Source organism: Lathyrus oleraceus, chromosome 2, assembly GCF_024323335.1.
Source record: "Lathyrus oleraceus cultivar Zhongwan6 chromosome 2, CAAS_Psat_ZW6_1.0, whole genome shotgun sequence".
Classification (NCBI taxonomy): Eukaryota; Viridiplantae; Streptophyta; class Magnoliopsida; order Fabales; family Fabaceae; genus Lathyrus; species Lathyrus oleraceus.
The window spans coordinates 117435730-117447074 of NC_066580.1; positions in this window are offsets into that span (position 1 = coordinate 117435730).

The window sequence follows — 11345 nt, forward strand, 5'->3', positions numbered from 1 at the left end:
CATACACTCTTCCAAAAAACACCTAAACAATTTTTTATTCAGAAGAAAACACACGTTTCAAGATATAAGAAATGTAATCTTATAAAACAACAAACTTTGTAGTCACTAAATCTTTTCAAGATACCCTACACTTGTAAAAACCACCTAAAACATTTTTTGTTCAGAAGAAAACACACTTTTCAAGACATAAGAAACATAATCTTAGAAAAAAACAAACTTTATAGTCACTAAATCTTTTCAAGATACCCTACAGTCTTGTAAAAACCACCCAAACAATTTTTTGTTGTGAAGAAAAAACACTTTTCAAGATATAAGAAACGTAATCTTAGAAAACAAATCTTTATAGTCACTAAATCTTTTCATGATACCCTACACTCTTGTAAAAACCACCCAACCAATTTTTGTTCAGAAGAAAACACACTTTTCAAGATATAAGAAACGTAATCTTAGAAAACAACAAACTTTATAGTCATTAAATCTTTTCAAGATACCCTACACCCTTGTAAAAACCACCCCAAACAATTTTTTGTTCAGAAGAAAATACACTTTTCAAGATATAAGAAGTGTAATCTTCGAAAACAATAAACTTTACAGTCACTAAATCTTTTCAAGATACCCTACACTCTTGAAAAAACCACTCAAACAATTTTTTGTTAAGAAGAAGTACACTTTTCAAGATATAAGAAACATAATCTTGGAAAACAATAGACTTTATAGTTACTAAATCTTTTCAAGATACCCTACACTCTTGTAAAAACGAACTAAACAATTTTTTGTTTAGAAGAAAACATTCTCTTCAAGATATAAGAAACATAATCTTTTAAAGGTACCCTACTCTCTTGTAAAAACCACCCAAACATTAATTGTTATGAATATTTTCAAGATACTCTACACTCTTGTAAAAACCACCCAACATAATTTCTTGTTCAGAAGAAAACCCACTTTTCAAGAAATAAACTTTTATCTTATAGAAACAAACTTTACTTTGCATTGCATTGAGGTAACGTTAACATTTCTAGCTTCTAAAGTTAACCGTGAGCTATGCTAAAGGATCCAATGAAACTACTCAGGTGAAATCAAACATATTACAAACAAAAATCTGAAAAATAAAAAAACTCCAAGGTTAAATATCAGCTTGTACTTGTCCTCCACCCGGAACAACATTTGTCATCTCCGCCTCTTCTTCTTTCCGGGTCAATCTCATACTCCAACGGTGAATGCAATAACGAATGACAAACAGCACAATCACGATAATCGTAACCATGGTAACCGGAATAATCCATTTTCCAAAACCTTTTTCGCCTGAATTTTTTCTTCTGGTTTCCCAAAATATCTATCGTGTGTTTTTGGCGCATATGTTGGACGGATATGAATAGAAAGTTGGAGGGGACAGGGAGGGGGATAGTGGAGTAAAGAGAGAGATGACAGGGAGGCAATCAGTATATGAGAATTTTTTGTTTAATGGATTGAATCTAAAATTTTAGAGATAGTATATCAGAATGATGGAAATGGTAGATACTTAGTTTATCTCTCCACTAATCCAAAGAATAACATCCTTAAATATTTGGTTAGAGCGAATATCAAACTCATACTATAAATTGCAATGTAAGATATGCAGTATTTAAAATAGAAACGTGTTTTAAGATGTCTGTTTTCTGCCCTATAATTATGTCCCTATTGAAATCAGCAACATCAAAATCTCCAACAATAAGAGCCGCAACATCAGATGTTGTACAAATATATGCCTTCTTCCATCACACCCTATTTTTCCTATAATTTTCAATTTCATATTTGACATATCATTTGTCTCAAGTTTGTCACGAACCATCCTATAAAGTTTTGCATATGAATTGTATTCATCAAACATTTGTTTTATGTCTTCAAGGATTGATGAGTTCAATTTTGAAAATATTTGCTTCTTTTATCTTTCTTATGAAACAAATACATTAAAAGATCTGGGGGACGCTTTAATTTTGGAAGTTCAATTTTTCTCTGACTACAACATAAAGAAAACTTTGGAGTGGTTGGATTGTAGTGTTTTTGAACTCGTTCATCATACCACATAATTGCTCCACAATTATGACTTTTGAAGAAAGATCACCAATATCCCAATAATATAATACAAAGAATACTTAGAACATGAGAATAGTATAATAGATTTCAAAAATAATTTAATATGAATTTATAAAAGTATACCTTGATTTGAATCAACAGTTGAGCCCGTGTTTTGTAAGGTAAGTTCACCTTCTTGCATACCATCGTGAACATCATGTTCAAATTCAATTATATTGGTTTTTGGCTACAACCATAGTGATTAACCTTATTCGGGACTTAATTGGAAAGAAATACACCCACTTATTTCATGTACATGTCGCTATGGCAATACCATTTTATATCAGAAGTTATTACACCATCGATATGTGTGTTGGAAGTTTGATAATGTTTGTTTGGATGATTCGTGATAAGACTAAAGCTGATGTATTTAGGTTTGTTGTTGCTTCTGGTTTAATTTACAGAGATGGAATTTAGTCCATTCCCAATTCTTTTCTTTCTTTTTCTGAAGTGAAGCCACCTATATGCATGAAGTTTTTATCTAGAGATGAAAATGCTATATATATTTGATTCTGATGAAGTGTAAGTTGAAAGCAAATATATTATTTTAGCCATATTCCACTGGTTCTGGCTAAGTATTATGTCAAATATTCCCATCGTGTATGTGATTTATGTTCTTCAAGTGATCTATTTGTTATAAAATTACATACTTTACAAGTTGATATATATGTTTCTTATGCGCACTTTCAAATTATAATGGTTAATGATTTTTAGAACGTGCATTATACTAAATGAGTTTGGGTACAAAAATTAATGTCGTATACTAGTAGTAATTTAACGGCTATTATTTTAGTGAATCACATCCGACTCATTTTTTTACAAAATTAAAATACTATGATTCACTCGAGTATGTTAAATGTTTATGTAATATAATGATTCAGTCCATTGGTTTGAACTTGAAGTCATTGACATCTTCAATATCTTTATCAGTTTCTTCAATTGTCGGTAGTTCATGACCTCCTCCTTCCATTCTTTTATCATTTGAGCATCTAACTCCGTTGCAAACTTCACCATTACAAATAGAGAAGAGAAGAGCCGAATCGGGAAACAGTATAGAGAGAAGAATGGTGGAATCCGTAGAAATAAATGATTTGAAATTCACCTCTGTTATGACATTATCACTTGTGGTTTTTGGCGTGTAAGACTGTTTTTAAAACTTTATGTATTTGGCATACTTATACCTGCTTGTTTTTGATTTTTTTTAATAATTATTTATTTTACCTTTTCAATAAAAAAATAACAATTATAGTCCAAAAATAAGTTTGGCTACAAAAATTAATGTCGTATACTAGTATTAATTTAACGGCTATTATCTCAGTGAATCACATCCGACTCACTTTTTTACAAAATTAAAATACTATGATTCACTCGAGTATGTTAAATGTTTATGTAATATAATGATTCAGTCCATTGGTTTGAACTTGAAGTCATTGACATCTTCATTATCTTTATCAGTTTCTTCAATTGTCGGTAGTTCATGACCTCCTCCTTCCATTCTTTTATCATTTGAGCATCTAACTCCGTTGCAAACTTCACCATTACAAATACAGAAGAGAAAAGAAGAGCCGAATCGGGAAACAGTATAGAGAGAAGAATGGTGGAATCCGTAGAAATAAATGATTTGAAATTCACCTCTGCTATGACATTATCACTTGTGGTTTTTGGCGTGTAAGACTGTTTTTAAAACATTATGTATTTGGCATACTTATACCTGCTTGTTTTTGATTTTTTTTAATAATTATTTGTTTTACCTTTTCAATAAAAAAATAACAATTATAGTCCAAAAATAAGTTAGGCTACAAAAATTAATGTCGTATACTAGTAGTAATTTAATGTCTATTATCTCCTTAGTGAATCACATCCGACTCATTTTTTTACAAAACTAAAATACTATGATTCACTCGAGTATGTTAAATGTATATGTAATATAATGATTCAGTCCATTGGTTTGAACTTGAAGTCATTAACATCTTCATTATCTTTATCAGTTTCTTCAGTTGTCGGTAGTTCATGAACTCCTCCTTCCACTCTTTTATCATTTGAGCATCTAACTCCTTTGCAAACTTCACCATTACAAATCGAGAAGAGAAGAGAAGAGACGAACTGAGGAACAGTATAGAGAGAAGAATGGTGGAATCCATAGAAATAAATGATTTTGAATTCACCTCTGTTATGACATTGTCACTTGTGGTTTTTGGCGTGTGAGACTGTTTTTAAAACGTTCGGTATTTGGCATACTTATGCCTGTTTGTTTATGCTTTTTTTAATAATTATTTATTTTGCCTTTTTAATTATAAACAACAATCTTTATAGTCGCTTAATTTTTTCAAGATACCATACACTCTTGCAAAAAACACCCAAACAATTTTTAATTCAGAAGAAAACACACGTTTCAAGATATAAGAAATGTAATCTTATAAAACAACAAACTTTATAGTCACTAAATCTTTTCAAGATACCCTACACTTGTAAAAACCACCTAAACCATTTTTTGTTCAGAAGAAAACACACTTTTCAAGACATAAGAAACGTAATCTTAGAAAAAAACAAACTTTATAGTCACTAAATCTTTCAAGATACCCTACAGTCTTGTAAAAACCACCCAAACAATTTTTTGTTGAGAAGAAAACACACTTTCCAAGATATAAGAAATGTAATCTTAGAAAACAAATCTTTATAGTCACTAAATCTTTTCATGATACCCTACAGTCTTGTAAAAACCACCCAACCAATTTTTGTTCAGAAGAAAACACACTTTTCAAGATATAAGATACGTAATCTTAGAAAACAACATACTTTATAGTCACTAAATCTTTTCAAGATACTGTAAGACCCCAATTTTGGCCCTAAGATCCCTCATGGCCCATATCATATCATATCATGGCCTTAAGGATCATTGCATGCCCTAGCTTCCCTCCTAGTGGGTGGGTTGCCTTGTGAGTGTGGTTCTTGATCACCAAGCATGTATTGCCCTTGTATATCATTGCTTTTCATATGTTTACTAACCAAAAGTACAAAAATATTGTCATCTAACCATGTTACTTGCAGCTGAAGCAATCAACAGTCAATCAGTCTAATCAGTCATTGGGCAATGGATGGTGGCCATTCTTGAAGAATTTGGGCACCATGATCATTCATCAAAGGTTCATATGAGTTGAGACATCATTTGGAATCAAGATATCAAAGGATTAGGGCTTGGAATTCATCAGAACATGGTTCAGTCAAGCAAAACCCTAGAAAGTCAACCCTTGGTCAACTGTGCATTTAATCAGTGATTTGATGGTGGGAATTGGTCTGAGAGGTCTCATTCATGTCCATATAAGCCTCATATATCATGTCAAACATCATCATGGAAGAATTTGAAGTCAAACAAGAAATTTCCAAAAATAGAAAGTTGACCTGTAATTGGAATTTGCCAAAAATGGAAAGTCTTGATCCTCAACATTACATCATGATACAAGCTTCAAATGAATTTTTGCCAAACATGAAAGTTGAATATCTTGTTCTCCCATTTCCAAAAAGTCCAAGAACACTCAATTCCCATTTATGGTTGGCAAGTTATGATCAAATCATTCTCAAAAATATTTGAACTTCAAAAGGCCATATCTTCCAAACCATTTGGCCAAATTGGGTGGGGTTTTTTGCTACAAGTCACATTTGAGGCCCTCTATCCAAATATGTCATCATAATTCACCAAAAACTCACCAATCAAAATGGCATTTTTTGAGGTAACTTGAATTATTTCAAGTGAGGTGGAAAAATGACTTTGCAAAATAACCATTTCCAACAACTTTTACCAATTGAGAATGATCAGAAATTGCATTTTGGATATGTTTGAGGCCCCAAATTCGCAGCTGTAAGCCATGCCTTTGCCACTTAAGTGAATTTCATCAAATTAGCAAAAACACCTCTTTTACCAAATTCCAATTACCACATAACTTAATCATGCTTAGCTTCATTAAACAGCATACATATACTACTTTTTCTGCAAAACCCTAGTAGCCACTCTCACAAAAACAGACCAAAAATCTCATTCTCTCTCAAATACTCATTTCCTCATCTGAACTTTTTTGCGAAAAATCTTCATAAAACCCATGCTTCTGTGCTTTGGTTCATGATATACCAACCATTTGGAAGCCATTGCAAGCACCACTTCTCAACTGTAAGCAAGGAATTGCAACTGTTCCATTGAAGCTCATCCATGGCCAATTTCGATTTGAGCAAAACCCAAGGTAGCTGAGCCAAATTCCTTCAACCATTCATCATTTGGAAGCTTGTAGAACAACTGTTTTGAGCTTACACGACCAAATCATAACTGTTTCATCATTACCTTCAAAATCAAGTAAGAATTCGAATCTCACTATTTGCAAAACCATGATATGCTTCTTATAGATCTCCTTGCCATGAGCATTTTAAGCTTTGAATCACTGAAAATGGTTGAGTAATCTGAAAGTTATGTTGACATGAAGGTTGATGTTCAAATATGTTTTTGTTTGTTTCTTTCATATTAGTTTGAATTGTTGAAAATGGATGTTGGATTATGAATGTGTGTTGCTTGCTGAGTCGAATGATGTATTTGATTTCCATTTCTGGGCAAAAAAAATTTCACGATTTGATGAGGATGATGAACAGTGTGATGAAACCCTAATTATTTTTCTGCCCAGAATTTGTTCAATCCATTGCAATCGTGTTTTGGCTGTTGTTTGTTGTTGTTGTGCATGAAAACACTATGCCATTGCCATGAAACCAATGAATGGCTGCCACGCTGATAAATGGAACGCAGCGTTCCACTAATAGTACGCTGTAATTACAGCTTTGCCATTCCATGCTTAATTACTCATTTAATCATTTATTTTCTCAATTTTTATTCCATTTGCCATGCCAATCTTACAAAAATAATATCACACTCATTTTTAATCCAAAATTCATGAGACTTTTTGCATAATGTTCATCTTGATCTCTAGTTTTTTATCATGATTTTTCCAGATTTTTTGCATGAATGGATTTTTAATTGTGCTAGGGTTTTGTTCATGTGTCCATTTTTTGTACACTTTGCCAAATCAATTGTGAAATGATGATACTTTATCCAATGCCTTTGAAATTTTTTGTGCTCAAACTTGACACATTCAATGTGACTTTGGTGTAGAGTTTGTGAATTTATCATTGCTGGTTTGTGAGTTATGATTTTTTGAATTAGGGTGTGACAATTTGTGTCACACCATTGATGTCCAACTTCATGATTTTCATTACCATGCTTCTTGAACTCAAATTGGCTTGAATTTTTGCATGAATGTACCTATGAATGTCTGGTTTACATGTGAATTTTCTTGGAATTATTGATGGCATTTCCTAATTGTTTGGGATTTTCTCCCCTGTTTGGTCATATGTTGACTTTTTGTGACACATCATGCCATATGCTTTGTGAAATTCTCATACTTAATTGGATGAACTTGAAATTTGACATGTGATTAGTAGACATCTTAAGCTTTGTCATGTTTTTGATCCCATTCATTTCTCATATGTTATCACTGATTTATGATTTATTCAAGTTGGTACATGTTTGGTTGACTTCTTTGAGCATGCTTGAACTTGCTTTGACTTTCTGATTTTCATTGACCAACTTACCTTGATCCAAATGAGCTGAAATTTGGTATGCATATCATGCTATGGATTATCTTTGATCATGAATTATTTGATGATTTATTGAATTGTTAATGATTGGTTTTGAGTTAAGTCTTGCTGTTGACTTCTATGAGCTTCTATATGCCATGCCTTGACCTAATTTGCTTGTGAAATGATGATGATGCATGATATGAACATGAAACCAATTGAGTTTGTTTCTTGATTGTTTGAACTTGATTTTGATTGACTATCACTTGCTGTTTTGACTTTCTCATCCCCTTTTGACCCTAGGCTTGTCCTAGTGGTCTTGTTGCTCATGTTTGAGTTCATTTTTTCAGGTTAAGCAACAAATACCCAAAGAGATCATTACAAATTGATTGAGCTTGATTGTTTATCATGACTAACTTGTTTGTTTTGTAGGTTACTTGGCTCATATGCTTTGAGTCTTGTGCTTTGCACACTTAACTGATTGTATTGACTGTTGATTTCTATCTCCTTTTGCTTTGACTTTGAGTTGTGTACTGATTCTGTTTGACTGTTTCATGTACCTTTAGTTGCTTAGTTCTTTAAGAACTTGCTTTTCTTTGCTTTAATAGCAATTTGCATTGAGGTATAATCCCTTTTCTTCATGTAGTCTGGAAGACCTGGCCTGTTACTTGGCCAGGCAACTGTCTGAAGTCCTCCTTAAGAGGCAATGCTTGTGTGTGTTTACATTTGTCCCAAGCAGGAAAAGTCCTTCAAATAAGGCAATTGGTAGAACCCAAGAGATAAGAAACATATCTCCTACTATTCTGTGAGTCTTCTCCTTGCTCCCATTACATGGTTGTAGCATTGAGATTCAAGCCCAAGATCTATAGAGTCAATAACTTGTGGAGAGAGTTCCTACTTTCTGAACTCCCACACCTTCTGATATTCAAATGCTCTCCCTGACCAGGGATAAGAGCAATGAGGAACACCCCTCATATCCTTTCATCTGCTTCACCTTAGCCCCTCAATGGCAAGGTTAAGAGCACCATTAACCCTATTCCAGTTGGCTTCAACGCCTAACCCTTTTGTGTAAGCCTGATTGCTTGGTTATAGTGTGTGCTGAATGACTTCATTGATTGATTGCTTATCTCATATGCACATGTCTGCTTACATGCTCTATGCATTTATCATCATTAATTGCTCATTAGTGCATGATCATTTCATTTGTCTCTGTGACATATCTTTGTTTGCCCATTGAGGACAATTGTAAGACCATCAGTTGGCCATTGTTCCTATGATATGGAAGTGAGTATAAGACCATCTCATTGGCCACTCATCTTCTCTTTGCTTGATGCATTTGTTTGTTGTATGTGAGGATGCAATTGTAAGTCCCTGCAAGTTGGCATTTGTATTCCTAGGACCATACTGTGGAGGTTAGAGTAAGCCCAGATAGATTGGCATCTGACACCCATGTTTTGCTTTTGTTTGTTTATGTGAGGATGCAACTGTAAGTCCCTGCAAGTTGGCATTTGCTTTCCTATGATCATATGTTGGATATTGGTATAAGTCCAGACAGATTGGTATCCGGTATCCAAGTTTCATTTTGTTTTAGGAGATTAGTGTAAGTCCATTGAGTGGCCTCTGATATCCATTTTTGTTTTAGGAGATTGGTGTAAATCCATCTATTGGTATCCGGTATCCGCTTTTGTTTGTGAGATTGGAGTAAGACCATTGAGTGGCATCCGGTATCATTTGCTTGCTTATATTATTATTTCTCATTCCAAAGGACACACTTGAATCATCCTCCATATGATCTCAAGAAGTGAACCTTCTAAGAAGTTTTACACTCCATCCTCATCCATTCATTCCCATTATGTCCTAAACCTTTTTCACACATCACTTTCAAACTTGAGATAGATATTGTGCAAACATCTTCATGTTTTCAAATCAAAAACCTGGACCCCAAGTCCTTGACTTTTTTCAAACTCCATTTCATAATACTTCTTTTGAATCAATCTTAATCATACTTTGACCCTATTTTCATAATCACAATCAATTAACTTCACCCATTCAATTGTTTTGGCTTTGTCCATTGTTAATCTTTTCATGCATTAGCCATAGGTTTCAATTATCATTGTGGTTGATGTAAACCTCACCCTATCCTTAGTGAGTCGACTATAAGACTTCCGTACTGAAAACAGGGTTAACCCCTCTAGTACGTCGAAGCTATCCTCGCATGGTGGATGTTGGTCTTGGTCGAGTTTTCTCCCATTGATAATGAAAAGCCTCAGTGCTATTGTTTTAAAATGAACTCACAAACTTTTGGAAATCTTTTAGCCGAACTACGGCGTTTTGATCCTTACCTTTGATGGAAGGTACGTAGGCAACGGGTTCATCCGTTCAAACACAAAAATAACTAACTTGTACATTCTTTTCTCATCATCCCAATCATGTTTGCACAATACTTATGTCATAACAAATAACAATTTAGTACAACAAGTGTGAAAAGGGCTCCCTAGGAGTACCTAGGACGTAGTGGGTGCCTAACACCTTCCCATTGCGTAATTTACCCCTTACCCAGACTCTCTGATCTTTTTATTAGTTTTCTATGTGTAAAACTTCTTAGGCTTTTGTTCGCTTTTTAGCCAGTCCTTTGGATAAATAAAAGTGCGGTGGCGACTCGAAAATCATTGTATGCTTTGCTTATGGTTTAATCGATAGATCATATAGCGACGAATACACCGCTACAGAAAAGTGGCGACTCCACTGGGGATCCTTGGTGGTATTGCCTACTTTTCACCCTTGTTGTGCTATATTGTTATCTGTTATATGACATATTTTTGTACAATTTGGGATAACTGTATTGATTGTAATGTTTGAATTGCTTGATATACAACTGCTGTTTGCTTTGGTGATCTGTGAGATGAGTTCTATACCCGAACTCGAGTGCACTCTAGGATAGGAGAATGGCATAGTCTTGTTGACTGGTGTGGAGTATTCCTTAGCCAGTTGACTTGCGAGCCCATTCACTTGGTGGAGGTCATGTTGGATTAATAATGTCACACAAGTTATTTGTGGTTAGGCATTATTCTTCCAATCATGTTCCGCAGAAGCCAAGGACCGTAGTTTACCAAACCCATCTTGGCCTATTTTTAGGAACGTAGTGCGGAGGTCGCTCAGATGTCAGTTATGATACGATTGTTACGCGATGTAGCACCTCAAATTTGCACCCTACCATTTTGTACATTCATTTCATTTCTAGGTTAGTAACATTTGCATATCATCATAAGCATGCATTTCATCTACATAAGCAAGGTTCAATACAAGAGAGCAGTGACTTGAATTCAGAGCTTTATTCTTACACCTAGTGGAAACTAGGATTTCTCAGCGAATTCGGGGTGGCCCCAATCGAAGCCTAGTGTGGAGATGTTTGGGTATTATGCTTAAATCTGGTGTCAATGGTGGTTTCTGGAGGGATCAAGACCATGATTTAAAGGCCTTTACTTGGTCATGGTTTCATACCCTAATCAGGTCAAACTCCTATATTGTGGCTTCCTAATCTTAGTTCGGCTGGTACATCATCATTCAGGAGGCTTAATCTCCTTGTTTGGTTAAATGGCATTCAGCAACTTCTTGTTCCTAGT